At 43.2% G+C, this 19,738-nt stretch overlaps 1 protein-coding gene across 4 annotated transcripts in view; it reads left to right on the top strand.

Annotated features, from left to right (window-relative positions):
* Positions 1-19,738, top strand: part of LOC124269494 (serine-rich adhesin for platelets-like) — a 58,037-nt gene that overhangs the window by 13,160 nt on the left and 25,139 nt on the right. For 2 of the 4 annotated variants that reach the window (XM_046704510.1, XM_046704513.1), the window contains exon 1: positions 12,597-13,264. The exons of 1 other annotated variant lie outside the window; for it this stretch is intronic. The gene's annotated coding sequence lies outside the window, so the exon portion shown is untranslated. Of the gene's footprint in view, positions 1-12,595; positions 13,265-19,738 lie in introns of those variants that run through there. One more of the 4 variants, XM_046704514.1, reaches the window with a different exon arrangement.

The raw sequence follows: 19,738 nt of genomic DNA on the forward strand, positions 1-19,738 counted from the left end.
ACAATGCGAATCGACTTTTGAGACTACTGATATCACTACTCAGAGCTCAAGATAAGATTTAGCTCATGTGGGTACTGTACCCACTGTATTTTTTTGGTGTGGGTATTATGAATGTTGAGTGGGTATTTCATTTTCCGTTACCCACTGCTTTCAAATATGTGGGTATTTCAGTGATTTTACTAACCTAAGTATTATGTCATTGAGCAAGTTTACTAAGCAGGTATGTACTGCCTTATGTCATACCAGAGACCATATACCGATATATGGTCTCTGGTCATACTGAAGCAAAACAAACTTAAATATAATGGAAATGATTTCATAAAAAATCACTCATTCTGTACTGACAGCACAAACACTTGTCCTATACTAATAATACAACTTGATACCAATCGATGTCTTTTTCATTACGCAAGTGATTTTTATAGATATATTCCGTACGCATATGTTTTAAACTTTGTGCTTATCTAACATTTTAAATGCGTAATTGGTACGCAACAATTATTTTTCAATGCGTAATTGGAAATTTTCTGTGCGTATTTTACCCAAATACGCAGCTTATCTGGGCCTCTGAGTGACTACTGATATGACTTTACCAATAACCATTGTGTGTTTCAATAACCATAACCATTCAGAACGTAGATAGCTCATGTACAGTATAAATCTTAAATCAAATCATTTATAAAACATATAAACTGAAATAGCTTGAAGATTTTTTCTTAAATGACCATTTGTAGACACAAACATTAAAAAGCCCCTACTTTTTGTACTCACTCACTCCAACACAAATATCACAGTCTCCGATGAAATTCCTGAGACGATTGCGAGTTTTCTTCACACGTGTATTTATGTTTTAGGTGTGACTGTGGGGTGTGTGTACCTATGCCTACATAGAAAGTAATTCATGATCGAGCATATGTTTATATATTTTTATATACGCATACACGCATACTAATGAATAGTAGGAGTGGTATAATATAAACATGATAATATTTGACGCTAGACTCGAGTTTCTTAACCAAATGACGACACTTATCTATGTTCTTCTATCTAAACATTCCCCAAGGCTGCGGTTCACGAACTCTATGCAAAACTGCGGATTGAGATAACAGTTGCAAACCATCTGCATATGCTTGCTTGTTATTGGTGTAAAGCAGTAATATGTCTTCCCTCCTGAGGCTGTAACGCCGGGAAATAACTGAAATAGTGTTCAAGGTGGGATTTAAATCAAATTCGATCACTTAAACCAGTAATTCAGCACTAAGCTTAACAGTTAATGTGAGAGGAAGGCCCTATGTGGTATAGGATGTAGACTTTTACCCCATATTAATCAGATTTCAATATTATACATTGATATGTTGCCATTCCTGACCGTGTCCCACATGGGCACAATGTGTTAAGCCCATTTCTGGTGTCCCCCGCCGTGATATTGCTGGAATATTGCTAAAAGCGGCGTAAAACTAAACTCAGTCAGTCAGTCCTGACCGTGTATGTACCTTCGGAGTAGATGACCAGAACATCAGTTGGCACAATGGCATAGTTCGGTCTGAGATTAGTATTCTTAGCCTAGCTGTTATGCGCGATCGTCGTTAAAGTTTGGTTTGTTTTAACTCGTGTGTTTAACGGGCAAAGATTAGTTTAGAATGGCTGAGTAGCTTGAGTGATGTATGGCAATGTAGCCCCACATAGCTCACCAGCTTACACCAACTCGAAATAAATACCACTGGAGGCGGCGTGCGTGTGCTTGGTGTGTGTATGGGGGATTTGGAGGACATCTCGGTGTCGTAGAATATCTTTCCTTTTTGTTCGGTGCATATTTCCACACGAAATACCTAGGTTGACATGGTAGAAGTCATTCATGGGACACTGGCAGTGAGTGAGCTTAGACTGCCTGTGATACTGTGGTACAAATATTGTGTATGAATGATCTAAAACCTTTCATATACTGTTATGAAAATAACCTCGCCTCTTCGCAAGTCGCTATTGACACATTTCTTACATCTGTACGATCTTGCAGGTAGGGAACGGTTGGTCTGCAGTCCAAGGGTTCATTTGTAGCTGAACTTAAGTAGAAAACAAATAGTCCAATATTTCTACTAGTGTCCGACTGGAGTCTGTTTCTAACTGTACAGACAGTTTGAAGAAGTGTTCTCAATGGGTTCCCCATCTTCTGAAACCGAAATGTATCCCCCAGTGTAACTCTTAGTTGGTTGTTATCAAGGTGACCCCAAGTAGGCCACACTCAGTGTCACTGCTAAACAGTACGTGTGAGCGCAAACAATGGCCAATTAAGGCGATCGCCCTACCCAGCCAGCCGCAACATTTACAAAATGTCTACCTTGTTGCGTATGCTACAACACAGAAAGTTAATAGGCGCGACAAAATCTCGGCCACTTGGACGCTCATTAATTCTACATACTTGTGATACTTAAGTACGCTCATGTCATACAATAGCTCGCTCCTTGACATTTGAACATTCATCTTCAGTTACATGTGACAGGTAAAGAAATCCTGACACCGAATCGAAACACAACACACCATTTTTTGTTGGCTGGTAATTATCTACAGGAGAGTCTGATTTGTGCCACTTTGGTAGTGTGGTATCATTACTTTGAATCAAATTGCTCGGTCAAGTAATTGTGTATTTGTTAGAAATTGTATCTTTTAGCAACTTATTAGATTATATATTGCTCACTTCGATGTTTTACTCTTTGTTAAAACATTACAGAAATCTCCTATACTACTCGATCATGTTTCGTTTTTCGTTATTTGTTCTCGTTCTCGTTATATCATGTTTGTTTAGGAATTTTGAATAATTTAAAGTATATAAACTGAATTTGCAAAACATTATCGAAGTGAGGAGAAACGAAATCGACATTTCAAGAAAATATTATTAACATTACCAGATAACTCGATGTAACTAGAAAATAACTAGAAAATTTCGCGTATTACAAGACAAAATAAAATTATAAAAATAGTGGAAAAAACCCCAAACAATCTAAATTACGAGAAATAATTTTAACTGAACTTAACAAAGATAGTGAATGCATAGTGGCAACAACTGTGGAATGCAATATTGAAATTTGGTATTTTTGTTCTCGCGAACTCTTCCTTAAAGTTCTGTGTATATGATCTACGTGGTCTTAATTAACTAACCTTCATGGCACGAGCTTTCGATATACATTCCGTCATCTGCTACGACATTGATCTTGAGTGATATGGATAGTGGCTATATATATTTGAGAGTGGCCATACATTTTATTCAGTTTATTTTGGGGGACAGGTAGACGGATATCCCTGACGTTTCCCTGCCCCAGGACAGGGGTAGGTATGTTATATTGATATCCATCCTGAAGTTATAACACGGAGTACAAAGTCACGGCCTCGGGGCTTGTTAAGTTGATGTTGTACGCTTTGTTCATTGATTAATCAACATTTACATGACTAATTTCTATGACAAATCGCCATGTCGGTATTCAAATACATGAAACTGTGTGGCACGTATTGGTTTTAAATGATTTTGTAAGGTAACCGTCAACATTAAGCGTAATTGTGCTCTTTGATCAGTACTTGATAGTATACACATAGAACCATTTGGTACTACCCAAAGCACACGTGTAGAACAACTATCAAACATAGTATACTAATCGATCGAGCTGCAATTTCAGGTAGAAATCTTTGCTGTAAGTCTGTAACTACAGTTTCACCATGTACAGAGTATAGAGGCGACTACTCTCGCCTACAGCTAATGAAAGTCAAAAGATGGATTCCTAATTGATAATCGACACAGGGCCCCGAGTCGGTTCGGCTATCAGAACTTCTCATCACAAGTACAGAGTACGCTTTATTTTCTGAGTGAGTTCCCTCCTGTTGTATTCTGATTTATGATCATTCATTGCCCAGGGCTTTGTCAGGCAATAAACGTCCCATACAACAAACTAGAACCACAGTGTTTCAGACTTCACCCACACAACACATCCCAGCAGACTTGCGTGGGGGTCTGTGCTCTTAAGGGGGCTAGCCCAGTGGTCCAAGCTACCTTTGTTTAGTGTTCAGATTGATCAATTAAGGCGTCCAGAAGTTTGATTGTGCGTTTGAATCCCAACTCCCAAGTCGCATTTATCTCAGGTTGTCAGCACCGCACACGTGTTCGACAAAGTTGTAAACATCTGTGACTTAAAGCACATTAAGCGGACGTGCAATTATCGAACTGTGTGTGCGTGCGCGTGCGCGCGTGCGTGCTTGCACGTGGGCATGTTGTTATGGCGTTTTCGTATGCACGTTTGTCTCAAACCGAAACATGAGTCTCATTAACCTATTCAGACGATGACCTTCTTTTCAGCCGATCCGAATTATCTCGTGTGACAGTGAAAAGAGACACCACAAACAACTATAGTTACACGGAATTCCAATTCCTTGTTTCATAAGAAAATTGTATTTACAAGCTAATTTTAATTTTAATCTTTAATAACATCGTATTTCTATAATTTTATGGCGAGGTTTAAGCAGCATGACCTTAACCAAGACGTCACTGGTTATTTCTGGACTGGTTATTGTACTAAGGTGCACAATAGGACGGCACCCAGTCAGCAGGAAACGAGACCGTTGTGTAATCAATGTTTTGACTTGTGTGCGCGTGTAATATGACGAAACATCATCGTTGTATCAAGAGCAGTAAAAAAAAATGGTCCATTTGTCAAGAGCATTTCTCCATGCACAGTGCATGCTGGAACGCCCAAACAATCTGTGTATTACTATTGCCCCGGATAGCCCACGCTGCCTGATGGGCGCTAGAAGGTTACAGTCACATGACTTTATCCCACCGGGTACCCATTTTCTGCCGGATGAACAGAATGAAGTCCTAGAAACGCTCAGGAATCAAGCTGCCAAACACTGTAACCAATCCAAGAACTCTCCGCGCACAACTGTCTTAACTTTACCTGAATTGTGACCTGGGCCTAGATTTTCAAAGCTCTCTTAGCGTTAAGATAGTCATAAGTTAATGTTAATGTATGGCACTTACGACTATTTTAGCGCTAAGAGAGCTTCGAAAATCTGGGCCCTGAGCTCTATGTACAGGACCACACTTCACTACAAAAACATGCTCTTCACTATGAGTGTTATATCATCATATAATTTTAAGGCCGACATCTGTCCGTTACACTGTCTCAAGCTTATCCCCAAACCTGTGGTATGCATTATACGATAAGATCTGCCACTTGTAATGACAGTGATGTCCCAGGGTAAATGTAGATGCGTAACAATATGCTATGTATACATCGCTGGGATTATTGGAACTGTACCCCCACTTAGAGAGGCACATCGTGAATTAGATAAGCGGATCATGTATGGTAATGTTTGGCAACTGGTCATCGGGTTAACAGAGAGGACCACATAACGGTGAAATGGATAGCGTCTGAAACGCTAATATTTACATACTTAGATGTAAGGTATTCCCAGCACTGAACACCTTAAAGTAAGACAAGACATAAAACAGCATCACGATTCTAACATAAAGGGGGCGGTGGGGTAGTCTAGTGGTTAAAGCGTTGGCTCGTCACGCTGAAGACCCGGGTTCGAATCCCAACATAGGTACAATGAGTGAAGCCCATTTCTGGTTTGCCCCGCCGTGATATTGCTGGAATATTGCTAAAAGCGGCGTAAAACCAAACTCAGTCAGTCAGTCTAACATAAAGCAGTATTCTAACATGATGATTTTGTGTAACTGATAATTTTGTGTAACTGATGATTTTGTGTAACTGAAGACATGATTCATGAGCGATGAAGTTCTGATTCAAAGTTTCAAATTTAATATACTACCCATCAAAAATTTACTCACTTAAAGCTCTCACTATATGTTATGTATTTATATGTGGTTACATCGAAGATGAATTTCTCCACTAACTTGGGGGAAACCAGCTGCAAACCTTATGCAGATGAATTGCACGAGGATCATGCATCAAATTGATGAAAACCATGTGCAAATATCGTGCATGTGAACAGCTGCTTCTTGGTGTAAAGTTTTGTAATAATTCGCCAATTTGCACAGAGTTTCATTTATTGAACGGGGCGGTGGGGTAGCCTAATGGTTCAAGCGTTGGCTCGTCACGCCGAAGACCCGGGTTCGAATCCCCACATGGGCACAATGTGTGAAGCCCATTTCTGATGTCCCCCGCCGTGATGTTGCTGGAATATTGCTAAAAGCGGCGTAAAACCAAACTCAGTCAGTCAGTCATTTATTGAACTCATGACAATACTCTTTTCAACGTTACGAATTTGTTTCACAATACATCAGTTCATGTGTGAAAACAGTACCTTAAACAGTATGGAATATTTTGCAAAATCTAGTTTAGAACAGTTGACTGAAGTAAGTGGCTACATTTACACTAGTGAGTCTAAACTTTTGATGGGTAGTATACATTCGATCGGCCCTCGACGAATGGAAATGTGCTACTCAATTGATTCTGATAAACTATGGTACATGAAACCATGGAGTGTTCTTTAATCTCTGTGAGTAGTATATCATTTATTACAAATTCAGTGGGCACGGTACCCGTGAAGATCCAGGTTAGAATTGATCTTCAGTAACCCATGCTTGTCGTAAGAGGCAACTAACGGGATAGGATGGTCAGGCTCGCTGGCCTGGTTGATACATGTCATCGGTTCCATATTGTGTAGATAGATGCTCATGCTGTTGATCACTGGATTGTCTGGTCCAGACTGTATTATTTACAGACCGCCGCCATATAGCTGGAATATTGCTGAGTGGGCGTAAAACTAAACTCACTCACTCAGTGGGCACGGATGGCTTAATCGTCTGAGGCACTGCAATTTGCTGTACAGAGTTGCGTCCTTTACCACGCCAGAAACACATGATCAGGGGTTCGAGTCTGGACCAGACAAACCAGTGATTAACATCATGCGCATCGGTCTACGCAACCGGGATGACATGTGAGCGAGCCTGACCACCCGATCCCATTAGTCGCCTCTTACGACAAGCATTCTGAAAACCAATTCTAATCCGGATCTTCACGGATTCTTACCTTTTAGTGCACCATATTTCTGTATTTATTAATATCAGGAGTCTCATGCGTGCACTATCCGACAAGCATATAGTGCATTGCTGACACTCATGATGTTAACAGATCAAGAAGTATAACACGTAAGCACCGTGACAAGGACCCGTGGGCAGATACTGACAGTCACGATTTGCAAACCTATGGTTGTGTTTGGAACCACATGCACCGAGTGCAGGTCGGTGTAATTCACCTGAGGATATATAACTAGTGGTTTAGTGTTCAGTCCATTTGTACTTCGCTCGCTCATTTACCGTGTAGAAACCTTTGACCACCCAACCTCATTTCCACCCAAGCCCCCTTGGGTGATTTACGACTTCGGGATGCTAAACATGACTTTGCAATCCGGACCCCTCGCATTTCAATTCCGTACGATACTGCGTATACATGTCTCGGGGCAGGCAGCTTGAGGTGTTCACCCCCAGGGATCCCTGTACGTGAAACTGATCTTCAACCAATCGAGTCGAACACTTGGCCAGTATTATTTGGTTCTTTGACACTGTTGATGTATGTGGTATTTATTTGTAGTTTTAATGTAGGTTACACTGTTTTCACATCTATTTGCAACGCTTGTGCTATTCCTGGTATCAAATTAATAATCGAGATTCACCTTAGTTAACACATAAGCATATGGTTTTTAGATAATAACACAATAAAAATGAATATAGGTGAGGTGAGGTGAAATTGGGTTTAACGTCCTACTGGAGAATATTTCGCTCATATGACGACGTGCATGCGTGTGTATGTGCGGCTGCTTGTACTAGCCCAGACTAAAGCTGGTTTTATAGTGCTAGCCCACTGAGATACCATGCCGGTGTGAAGCATGAATACCCCACTCAGACACATTATACTGACTCCGAGCCGACCAGTCCTTGTTGTACCCATTAATGCCGAGCGCCAGGCAGGGACCAACAAGTACCATATTTTAACGTCTTTTGGTATGACGCGGTCAGGGATCGAACCTGCGACCTTGCGCTCCCCGGGCGGACGCTCTAACCACTACACCACGGAGGCGGTAAAAAATATGAAAAAATGAATATAAAATTAATCTTGAACCACTGACAACGTAATATGAACAACTAGAATACTATTATGTTACGATAAGGGTGCTCATATGAGAAATAGCAATGTTAAATCTACCTGTAAAATTCCATCGTACTATTTGTTAGTTGTAAGAAATGGGAATTCATACATCCCAAGCAAGATTTAATGTCTCAGGGCCTATGGTGTAAACACTAATGTTAAGCGTTGGTTTGTCACATATTTCCCAGTAGAACATGGCAGCATTTCGTTTTCATTTCATTTTGTTTTGCCAATGTAATCATGATACGAGGAAATGTGTCAGTCATTGTGTTCCTGGTGCAGATCGCTACACCACGAGGCCCCACTACCCCACATCTACATCGTCGCTCCCAAGCAAACATGAAACAAACGCATCAATGTTCTGAGCCCCTTCCACAAAGCGACAATGTTACATTTACAACTGCCGGCCGTGGGCATACGTAGGCAATTTATAATTGGATGTAATTCCATGTATTAGAGGCAAGAAGTAGACTTCAAACGTTGTCTATGTATAGTAAAGAAGTTGTCATCCACAATACCCCTGCTCATACCACAGTAGGCCATTGTTGCACCATGAGAGGTATATGCCAGTCTCGGAGCTGGGATCACTTTGTGGAACGGAAACCAGGTTCTGAAAAAATAAGTTCCTTGACTTGGGATTCCAGGGCAGAATGGGCCCCCTGTACCTTGCTTGAACTGTGTGGACACAATGGCCATTGAGTACCATATCGAGATACGTTGGGAAGCTTCCGGATGAGAACTTGGTGAATGGCTGGGTGATTGTCATGAGACCCGGGTGGAAGTCGAGAGCCTTGGGGACAGTCGTGAGACCAGGATGATAGTCGTGAGACCTGGCTGGTAGTCGTGAGACCAGGATGATAGTCGTGAGACCTGGCTGGTAGTCGTGAGACCAGGATGGTAGTCGTGAGACCAGGATGATAGTCGTGAGACCAGGATGATAGTCGTGAGACCAGGATGATAGTCGTGAGACCAGGATGATAGTCGTGAGACCAGGATGATAGTCGTGAGACCAGGATGATAGTCGTGAGACCAGGATGATAGTCGTGAGACCTGGTTGGTAGTCGTGAGACCTGGTTGGTAGTCGTGAGACCAGGATGATAGTCGTGAGACCTGGATGGTAGTCGTGAGACCTGGTTGGTAGTCGTGAGACCAGGATGATAGTCGTGAGACCAGGATGATAGTCCTGAGACCAGGATGATAGTCGTGAGACCTGGTTGGTAGTCGTGAGACCAGGATGATAGTCGTGAGACCAGGATGATTGTCGTGAGAGCCGGGTGATTGTCGTGACACCCGGGTGGTAATGGTGAGAGCTGTGTGCGATGGTCGTGAGAGCTGGGCGATAGCGGTGAGAGATCTGTGTGTGCGGTAGTGGTCTGTGCGGTAGTGGTGAGACCTGGGCGATAGTGGTGAGACCTGTGTGCGGTAGTGGTAGACCTGTGTGCGGTAGTGGTGAGATCTCTCTGTGCGATAGCGGTGAGACCTGGTGTGCGGTAGCGGTGAGACCTGTGTGCGGTAGTGGACCTGTGTGCGGTAGACCTGAGACCTGTGCGGTAGTGGTGAGACCTGTGTGCGGTAGTGGTGAGACCTAGTGGTGAGACCTGTGTGCGCGGTAGTGGTGAGACCTGTGTGCGGTAGTGGTGAGATCTGTGTGCGGTAGTGAGTGTGCGGTAGTGGTGAGACCTGTGTGCGGTAGGTAGTGAGTGTATTGGTGAGCCCCGTGTGCGGTAGTGGTGAGGACCTGTGTGCGGTAGTGGTGCGAGTGTAGTGGCGATAGGTAGCGGTGAGACCTGTGTGTGTGAGTAGTGGCGAAACCTGTGTGCGGTAGTGGCGAGACCTGTGTGCGGTAGTGGCGAGACCTGTGTGTGGTAGCGGCGAGAACGGTCTGCGGTAGCGGCGAGACCTGCCTGCGGTAGTAGCGAGAGCTGGGAGGTATAGCTATGGCCGGGCTGTATCGCTATCGATCACAGACATATCTGATCCACACGTTGATCGTTCTGCACTAATGCAAACAAAGGGTAAGAAGGTCGCTCGTTCGCCACCTTTCGGGCGTTACCATTTCACTCATGCCATAAGATGAAAGCATATCATTCCCTGGACACTCCATTTCATGTTTCAAACAAAATGAAACGCAAATAACACCGGGGATTTTGAAGTACTGAACAGGTATACAGTTCTGGTAAGCTAGTGAATGACGTCGGAATGTAATTCACCAGTTTCATCAAAGTTTTCGACAGGGAGAGAGTCCTCAATACAAACGCTTTCTGCGGCTGAAGTTGTTACGGACCACAGAGTAAGAAATGATGTGCAGGCTTTGTTAGTTTTTCTGAATGCTACCTACAACTCCATTCATCTGTGTGTCTTGAATGATTACTTTTTTATAAACTACTCTGATTTCACGTACAATTCTTGATTCACAGATATGTGACATTCGTCTTGCCTCAGTGACATGATTTTTGAATGTGCACGATGTGCCCAATTTCCCTGTCGCCAAACCAAGCTTAACCGAGCTTATGCTCACTTCATCGGCCTCTGGGTTTCTTCCTGCAAATTCAACACGTCACACTACATGGTTGTTTATCTATCGTCTTATATATGAGAATAATCAGTCTCCTCTATCTGCCCGCACCGAATCCAAAGGGAGAGTAGAAGTGACGGCTATAGGGATGGATCAGTACCAATCGCTGATAACACCAGGTGTCCCTGGTAATCATGTATAGGAATGGATCAGTACCAATCACTGATAACACCAGGTGTACCTGGTAATCATGTATAGGAATGGATCAGTACCAATCGCTGATAACACCAGGTGTCCCCAGGTGTCCCTGTAATCATGTATAGGAATGGATCAGTACCAATCACTGATAACACCAGGTGTCCCTGGTAATCATGTATAGGAGTTGATCAGTACCAATCACTGATAACACCAGGTGTCCCTGGTAATCATGTATAGGGATGGATCAGTACCAATCACTGATAACACCAGGTGTCCCTGGTAATCATCATAGGGATATCAGGAGTTGATCAAGGTACCAATCGCTGATAACATCACTGATAACAACCAGGTGTCCCTGGTAATCATGTATAGGGATGGATCAGTACCAATCGCTGATAACACCAGGTGTCCCTGGTAATCATGTATAGGGATGGATCAGTACCAATCACTGATAACACCAGGTGTCCCTGGTAATCATGTATAGGAGTTGATCAGTACCAATCACTGATAACACCAGGTGTCCCTGGTAATCATGTATAGGAGTTGATCAGTACCAATCACTGATAACACCAGGTGTCCCTGGTAATCATGTATAGGAGTTGATCAGTACCAATCACTGATAACACCAGGTGTCCCTGGTAATCATGTATAGGGATGGATCAGTACCAATCACTGATAACACCAGGTGTCCCTGGTAATCATGTATAGGAGAATGGATCAGTACCAATCACTGATAACACCAGGTGTCCTTGGTAATCATGGATCGAAGTACCAATCACTGATAACACCAGGTGTCCCTGGTAATCATGTATAGGAGTGGATCAGTACCAATCACTGATAACACCAGGTGTCCCTGGTAATCATGTATAGGAATGGATCAGTACCAATCACTGATAACACCAGGTGTTTCTGGTAATCATGTCCTGCCATCAACATTTTGCATAAAACTACGCGTTAACATACCATACGACGAGGACGGCCTGTCCACAGGCTTGACCAGACAAGCAAGTGATGGACCAGGCAATCCTGTGACTCAATAGAGCATTTGTGATTTAATGGAAACTAAAAACGTTTAATTTAAACCCACCCATAGTGGCTAGCTGGCGTTAAGCGTCGTAGAGTGCGGATTGTAATAAGATTAGATGCAAAGATGCAACAGCTTTCTTAAATTGTGTCAGCGATATTTGTCATCCAAGTGTTATCGGTGCGTGATTCAAATACTTCCTCCCTGAAACTGAATCTTGTAGTGGTGCTGTCGCTATAGGATGTGATACATTCCATGACAACACGGACATCTATATCGTACCCCATACCTACCCGAAACGTAATAGATGATAACGATCTACGTCGCTTACCGAAATGTAACGCGGGTCCTCAAATGACTCTTAAATAACAATTTTATCTGTTTTCTACAGCTATTTTAATCACATTCGGTATTACGCTCAACAAGAGGTTTGTCTCGAAGGTATAAAATGTCAGGTTTACTGAACACGTGACCCGTCGTTTTGTTTACAATACACACTGGAGAATTTGCCCTAGAAATTGCGGCTCAGGAATGCGAGGATATCCCGGCTCATACCACTGCATATGCTACAATTAACATTAATATCTACCCTTTATTGAAATGCTTAAGTGACTTCATTATCCCACTGAGCCACTCACTCAGAACGTACTTGGAAATGAATTTTGAGAAGTCAAAGCTTCTAAGCGAACTCGGGTTTCACTGCTTGGCTGACCATATTGTATGCAGGGTTGTGCGGCTGCCTTTCTACTGCCTTCAGTATCAACATTTCTTAACTATCAAGCTCCGTTGACTTAAGTATTAATTCACTTGGACGATCGCCCTGATTCCTTGAGACAAACTGTCCAGTACGGAACGTGTTTACAATTATGTCTGTGTTGAATCTCGGCTTTAACGCATTCGTTCCCAGGAAAAGGCTGTAACGTGCGTTATAGGACATCCCGCTGAGTGGAGTTCACTTTCGCAGGATGTCTACCTGTCGGTGAGACAGACCTCACTTTGAAGTTAAGGGCACTTTCGCTTGTGGTCAGCCGATGCGGAGTACTGTCCACTCACCAGGTATCACTGACCGTAGTGGTAGCAGTCAAGCTTCTATTTTATATTCATCCTCCAGTGTTATTTGACCGTGACCCTGGCTGGCAGAGTCCCACTTGACGCATAAATCACGTCCCGACGCTCGGTCCAACGCTAGCGAGCTTGCGGGCTTATCTGCCATACTTATGTATTGTATATGAATCGCGTCGCGGGGCCTGTCGCCCAGTGGGGATACGAGAGCCACGCGGACATCAGGTACTTTGACATCACCATCTTCTCCATCCACCTGGCAGTCACTGACACTGGATTGTACAGGGCTACATAAGGAGACCAACACACGTGAGTGGCTTCAGTCTGATGTAATGCCTATCTATTGTATTGTTATTTACTGATTGGGACAACTTGGAATCGATGACAGGAAATTCACACAAACTGCTATTATTTTCACTGGTGTCAAGTTATTATCACGCAATGAATGGGAAGTCATAGTTTTAGCTGTGTGCATGTACCTCTGTGTCGCAGAAGGGATTTTCATTTGATAAACATGACAAGGATTTGGAACTAAAAAATCTAATTTCTCTCGTGATCAGAAATACTATTGTCGACGACGTTGACATTTCCTCTTCAAGTGTTCCACACTGATCACCAAGGCTTAATGGCAGGAATAAAATTGTTCTTTCTTGTTGATACTGCCCTGCCATCTAAACCTTTGACTTGGCTACAGTGTGAGTGAATATTCTGACCATCCAGCGTCAGGTAATTGTGTAAGGGCTCACTCATAGCATTTGTACAAGATAAAGTTAGAGAACATAGCGCAGTGTAACATTCGTATTCCTTTAGAGATGGATATGTCGTACTTTCGGCCTGAGCTGAAAACTAATTTTTTTGTCCAGTCGAATAAGTGTTACATCAAATGGAATCTGTTTCTGAGGATAGTCAAGACTGGGTATTTTTAGCACTGACGTTTTTATAGTGTGTAATCCGGTAATACATGCTTCATATATTTAGCACGTATATAATCATTATGGAACAGTATAATACTGTCAGCCCACATGTACGTTAGTGTAATACCTGCACGTCCAAGGAGACACGGCTTGTGACAATGCAATACCCCATTACAAACTGTAAACATACATGAATAGCGTTTTTCGTCGATGGATACTATAGCAAGGCAAACATAACGAGTCAATAAAACTGCTGGAAATGATGTCTGATATTCACGTATATAGCAGCCATCAGTCCCTAATCGTGTACATTACAGAATGATTTTCAGAGTTTATGTTGCGCGCTATGAAACCATTCACCCTTAACGTACGTGTTATCTTTAGATCCCGTCATATATAGTTTAATAGCATTATGTGTACCTCCACTCCGGCATGTAACATTCTCAACTGGAGTTAAAGTGTCTCAAACATTCTCCGCTCCAACTGTACAGTGTCTGTAACATTCTGCGCTTCAGCTATACAATGTCTGTAACCTTCTGCGCTTCAGCTATACAATGTCTGTAACCTTCTGCGCTTCAGCTATACAATGTCTGTAACCTTCTGCGCTTCAGCTATACAATGTCTGTAACCTTCTGCGCTTCAGCTATACAATGTCTGTAACCTTCTGCGCTCCAGCTATACAATGTCTGTAACCTTCTGCTCTTCAGCTATACAATGTCTGTAACCTGCGCTTCAGCTATACAATGTCTGTAACCTGCGCTCCAGCTATACAATGTCTGTAACCTTCTGCGCTTCAGTACACGACAGTATCCTTCTGCGCTTCAGCTATACAATGTCAGTAACCTTCTGCGCTTCAGCAGTACAGTGTCAGTAACCTTCTGCGCTTCTGCTGTAGTGTCAGTAACATTCTGCGCTTCAGCTGTACAGTGTCAGTAACATTCTGCGCTTCTGCAGTACAGTGTCAGTAACATTCTGCGCTTCTGCTGTACAGTGTCAGTAACATTCTGCGCTTCGCTGCAGTGTGTACAGTGTCAGTAACATTCTGCGCTTCTGCTGTACAGTGTCAGTAACATTCTGCGCTTCTGCTGTACAGTGTCAGTAACATTCTGCGCTTCTGCTGTACAGTGTCAGTAACATTCTGCGCTTCTGCTGTACAGTGTCAGTAACATTCTGCGCTTCTGCTGTACAGTGTCAGTAACATTCTGCGCTTCTGCTGTACAGTGTCAGTAACATTCTGCGCTTCAGCAGTACAGTGTCAGTAACATTCTGCGCTTCAGCAGTACAGTGTCAGTAACATTCTGCGCTTCTGCAGTACAGTGTCAGTAACATTCTGCGCTTCAGCAGTACAGTGTCAGTAACATTCTGCGCTTCAGCAGTACAGTGTCTGTAACATTCTGCGCTTCAGCAGTACAGTGTCAGTAACATTCTGCGCTTCTGCTGTACAGTGTCAGTAACCTTCTGCGCTTCAGCAGCAGTAGTGTCAGTAACATTCTGCGCTTCAGCAGTACAGTGTAACATTCTTCACTCCACCTATACAGGAGTAATATTCTGCGCTTCAGCTGTATGTCTGTAACATTCCATGCTCCAGCTGTACAGACTTTGTAACATTCTGTGCCTTAGTTACACAGTATCTGTAACATTCCTCGTTCCGACTGTATAGTGTCTGTAACATTCGTAAGTATCATAAGTATTTGTAAACTCCCCTGCTCAGCCGTAAGTTGATATTCAGCGTGTTTGTTATACATGTAGTTACATATACCATCTGTTGAAACACATGCAGTTATTTGAGTAATAGCTTTTAGTCAAATCTTCATCGCCCGCATTACTTGAATAGTTTCAACACTCGAGTAAACAAAACAATTCTTTTGTACATCCGTATCTGATGAAGACGGTTGTTAACACGACATAACTATCTCGTCATCACCATAGTTTCAGTATCAAAACATTCCACTGACCGTGGTTGGTGATGCAGAAATAAAATGTAGGTGACATACCCACGATTTGAGGCCAGACACAAAACGCCTGATGTATTCATACCTATAATGAAATGGAGAATTCCTCTCTATTATCAGATTATGAAGTGATAGAGCGATTGTGATATCTTTATTAAATATGGAAATGTGACAAACGTATTACTCATATGGGTAGATGTACACGCCAGCTGGTGTACTCAGATGGCATAGAATCTGGTATACCGACACGGGTAGACATTCTCCCCAGCTAGTATACCGACACGGGTAGGCATTCTATACCGACACGGGTAGACATTCTCCGCAGCTTCTATACCGACACGGGTAGACATTCTCCCAGCTTATACCGACACGGGTAGGCATTCTCCCCAGCTTCTATACCGACACGGGTAGGCATTCTCCGCAGCTTGTATACCGACACGGGTGACATTCCCCAGCTTGTATACCGACACGGGTAGGCATTCTCCGCAGCTTCTATACCGACACGGGTAGACATTCTCCCCAGCTTCTATACCGACACGGGTAGACATTCATCTCAGCTTGTATACCGACACGGGTAGACATTCTCCCCAGCTTCTATACCGACACGGGTAGACATTCTCCGCAGCTTCTATACCGACACGGGTAGACATTCTCCCAGCTTCTATACCGACACGGGTAGACATTCTCCCAGCTTCTATACCGACACGGGTAGACATTCTCCCCAGCTTCTATACCGACACGGGTAGACATTCTCCCCAGCTTCTATACCGACACGGGTGGACATTCTCCCAGCTTCTATACCGACACGGGTGGACATTCTCCCCAGCATTCTCCGACCCTAGCTTCTATACCGACACGGGTAGACATTCATCCCAGCTTGTATACCGACACGGGTAGACACAGCTTCTATACCGACACGGGTAGGCATTCTCCCCAGCTTCTATACCGACACGGGTAGACATTCTCCGCAGCTTCTATACCGACACGGGTAGACATTCTCCCCAGCTTCTATACCGACACGGGTAGACATTCTCCCCAGCTTCTATACCGACACGGGTAGGCATTCTCCCCAGCTTCTATACCGAAACGGGTAGACATTCATCCCAGCTAGTATACCGACACGGGTAGACATTCTCCCCAGCTTGTATACACACACGGGTAGACATTATCCGCAGCTTCTATACTGACATTGGTAGACATTCACCCTATCTGGTATACTCACATGGGTAGACATTCATCCCAGCTTGTATACTGACACAGCTGGACTTTAACTGACACTAGTATACTGACACGGATAGACATACTTTCCAGCTCGCATTCACACTGGTAGCGATTCACCCAAGATTAGTGTACTCTCATTGGTACACATATATCCTAGCTAGTGTATTCACTTTGGCAGGCTTTCTTGGTTCTATATCTAGACGGGTAGGAATACACTTTAGATATAGTGTACTTATATGTGTATACTTTTAATTTCAATTGCTTAATTGCATGGTGTATAATCTGGTGAACAACAAGCAGATCCTCGTGGACGGGGTACACCAAGTAGGCCACAACACTGTTGTACACATCTTCACTCAGTCTTACATCCAATAAATCATATCTTAATCCACCTCAAGTATAGAATGATGTAGCAAGTCAACGTTTAAGCTTTGTTGCGAGATCCATTTGGATTTCATTAAAATATTAATGTGTACTTGGAGATATATATTTGGAAATAGGGTATTATGTTTATTTGTGAGTCTAAATGTTGGTCCCGACAGAGATGCTTCCGATTAATACATAGATAACGATCTGTGGGTGACTTCCTGGACATAGCCTACAGCTAGTGTCATAGAAGGCACGGCAAGGTCAGTTTGTATCGAAGTCAATGGAAGTGGGTACTTATCTGTTTCTCCATATCCAGGTGTTGTTTAACGTTCTTATGTGACTAATACTAACTATCAAGTCCTTGCTGAGAGCTTACAAATCCAGGTGGGAATCTCCACTGAATCGTGTCTGATAGTAAACGACTGGGTAATTATTTAAGGTCGACAGATACCATGTCTAAGCCTGGATTTAACTGTGAGAATTATAAATACTGACAAGCCACACCCTGAGTTTCAATTCCACGTAGGTATAGTAAAAGAGGTCCGCGTTATCGCAACTTTGGGACTTAGTTTACAACTCTATGGTTCAAGGGCAATATAGTTAGCCACGGCAAAGGTTAACGGGATAGGTCTTGGGTAGTTTAACGATGCACTGACCACATGTACGTCACCTGATATCCTTTGTGCAGAACACACGCGAATTGGTTTCGTTTTATTATAGTATCTAATCGCATGTCTTGCTGTATCGGATGACGTCCCCCCACGGGTTAGGGCGATGGAATAGCCTAATGGTTAAAGCACCCGCTCGTCCCGCCGAAGACCCGGGTTCGATTTCCTACATGGGTACAATGTGTGAAGCCATTTCTTGTGTCACCCACCGTGATACACATACACATACACACGCATGCACGTCGTCATATGAACGAAATATTCTGAAGCACGACGTAAAACCCAATTTCACCTCACCTCCATTAAAGTATGTTTTTTACTGTAATTGGTGACGATTTGCTGACTGTTCTGCGATAGTATAATTATGGATGTGCTCTGGTGGTGATGTCAGTACTTATTAACGACGGTCTGATATTTCACGCCCTCGTCCTAGTACACAGCTGCCGTCATTCGCGGTCGTCTCCTCATCCTTCGTGTACCAGGCTAACGTTGTGTTATGGAGGACATCCACGAAATTAAACCGTTAAGAATTAAGGGACAACAGGCCCGTGTCAATTTGTAGATAAACGCGAGAGCCGTGCCGTATGCGGGGTTAAGCTGGCGAATCAACACGACCACAGCAGGTAAACAGGCCCGCGACCCACGAGTCACAGCAGAGTTAGATCTCGCTTACTTAAAATAATACAATTGTTTGACCAGTCGTAACTTCAATAAGGCTTGCTTCTCACTCCGGAACATGGCAGTCTTTACGGTGTGTACATGGAGTTTTTTATGCTGAAAGATTTGTATCAACTAATTTGCAATTATGTCATAGATAACATAACCCTAGAATATACTGTCGAATATTTAGGTGACACAACTGTGTGAGGCGACTTGCAGCGTAGCGTCCACTGCCTGTGTCAGAGCCGCATGGTAAACGTTTAAGTCCAGGGGTTGATTATATTTCTGACTGTGTCAGCAACATCTTCTTAGGTTTCTCAAACATATACCACTCGGGGCTCACATGAAGCTGACACGCCGTCATATATCTGAAATGGTTACGCTACCTCACTCACACCTTACGGGGTGGTGGTGTAACCTAGTGGTTAAAGCGTCGCTTGTCACGCCGGAAACCCGGGTTCGATTCCTCACATGGGTAAAATGTGTGAAGCACATTTCTGGTGTCCCCCCGCCGTGATATTGTTGGAATATTGCTGAAAGCGGCGTAAAACTGAACTCAATCACCCACATTTTTACGATTGACGTCAATTGTTCTGAGAGCACATTTACCTCTGAAAGTTAATTCAATCTGCATTATATATCAGTAACATAAATTATCACTTTACAATTTACTTGTCATTAGATCCTCCCCGGTCTTCTATGACGTAGGTAAATGAATACAGTTAGTTGTGTATGGTTATGTACAATTGCGTCATACAGCAATTAGGCAGTAACATTGTCCGCACAGCGATGACAACAGGCACCCATCTATGTTACCCAATAAGAGTGCATGTCGTAAGTCCACTAACAGATGACCTGACAGTGAGTGGAGTTTGCAATATTGAGTATAATTGACATGTGTGCGTCCGGCCATCATTCTTGTCCCCGTTTTCCAAGCTACTTACCTGTCAATCACACCTGGACACCTGTGTTCTCCTACCATCATCAATCAGGATGAAT

Source organism: Haliotis rubra, unplaced genomic scaffold (assembly GCF_003918875.1).
Source record: "Haliotis rubra isolate DU_JTF1 unplaced genomic scaffold, ASM391887v1 Scf145, whole genome shotgun sequence".
Lineage (NCBI taxonomy): Eukaryota > Metazoa > Mollusca > Gastropoda > Lepetellida > Haliotidae > Haliotis > Haliotis rubra.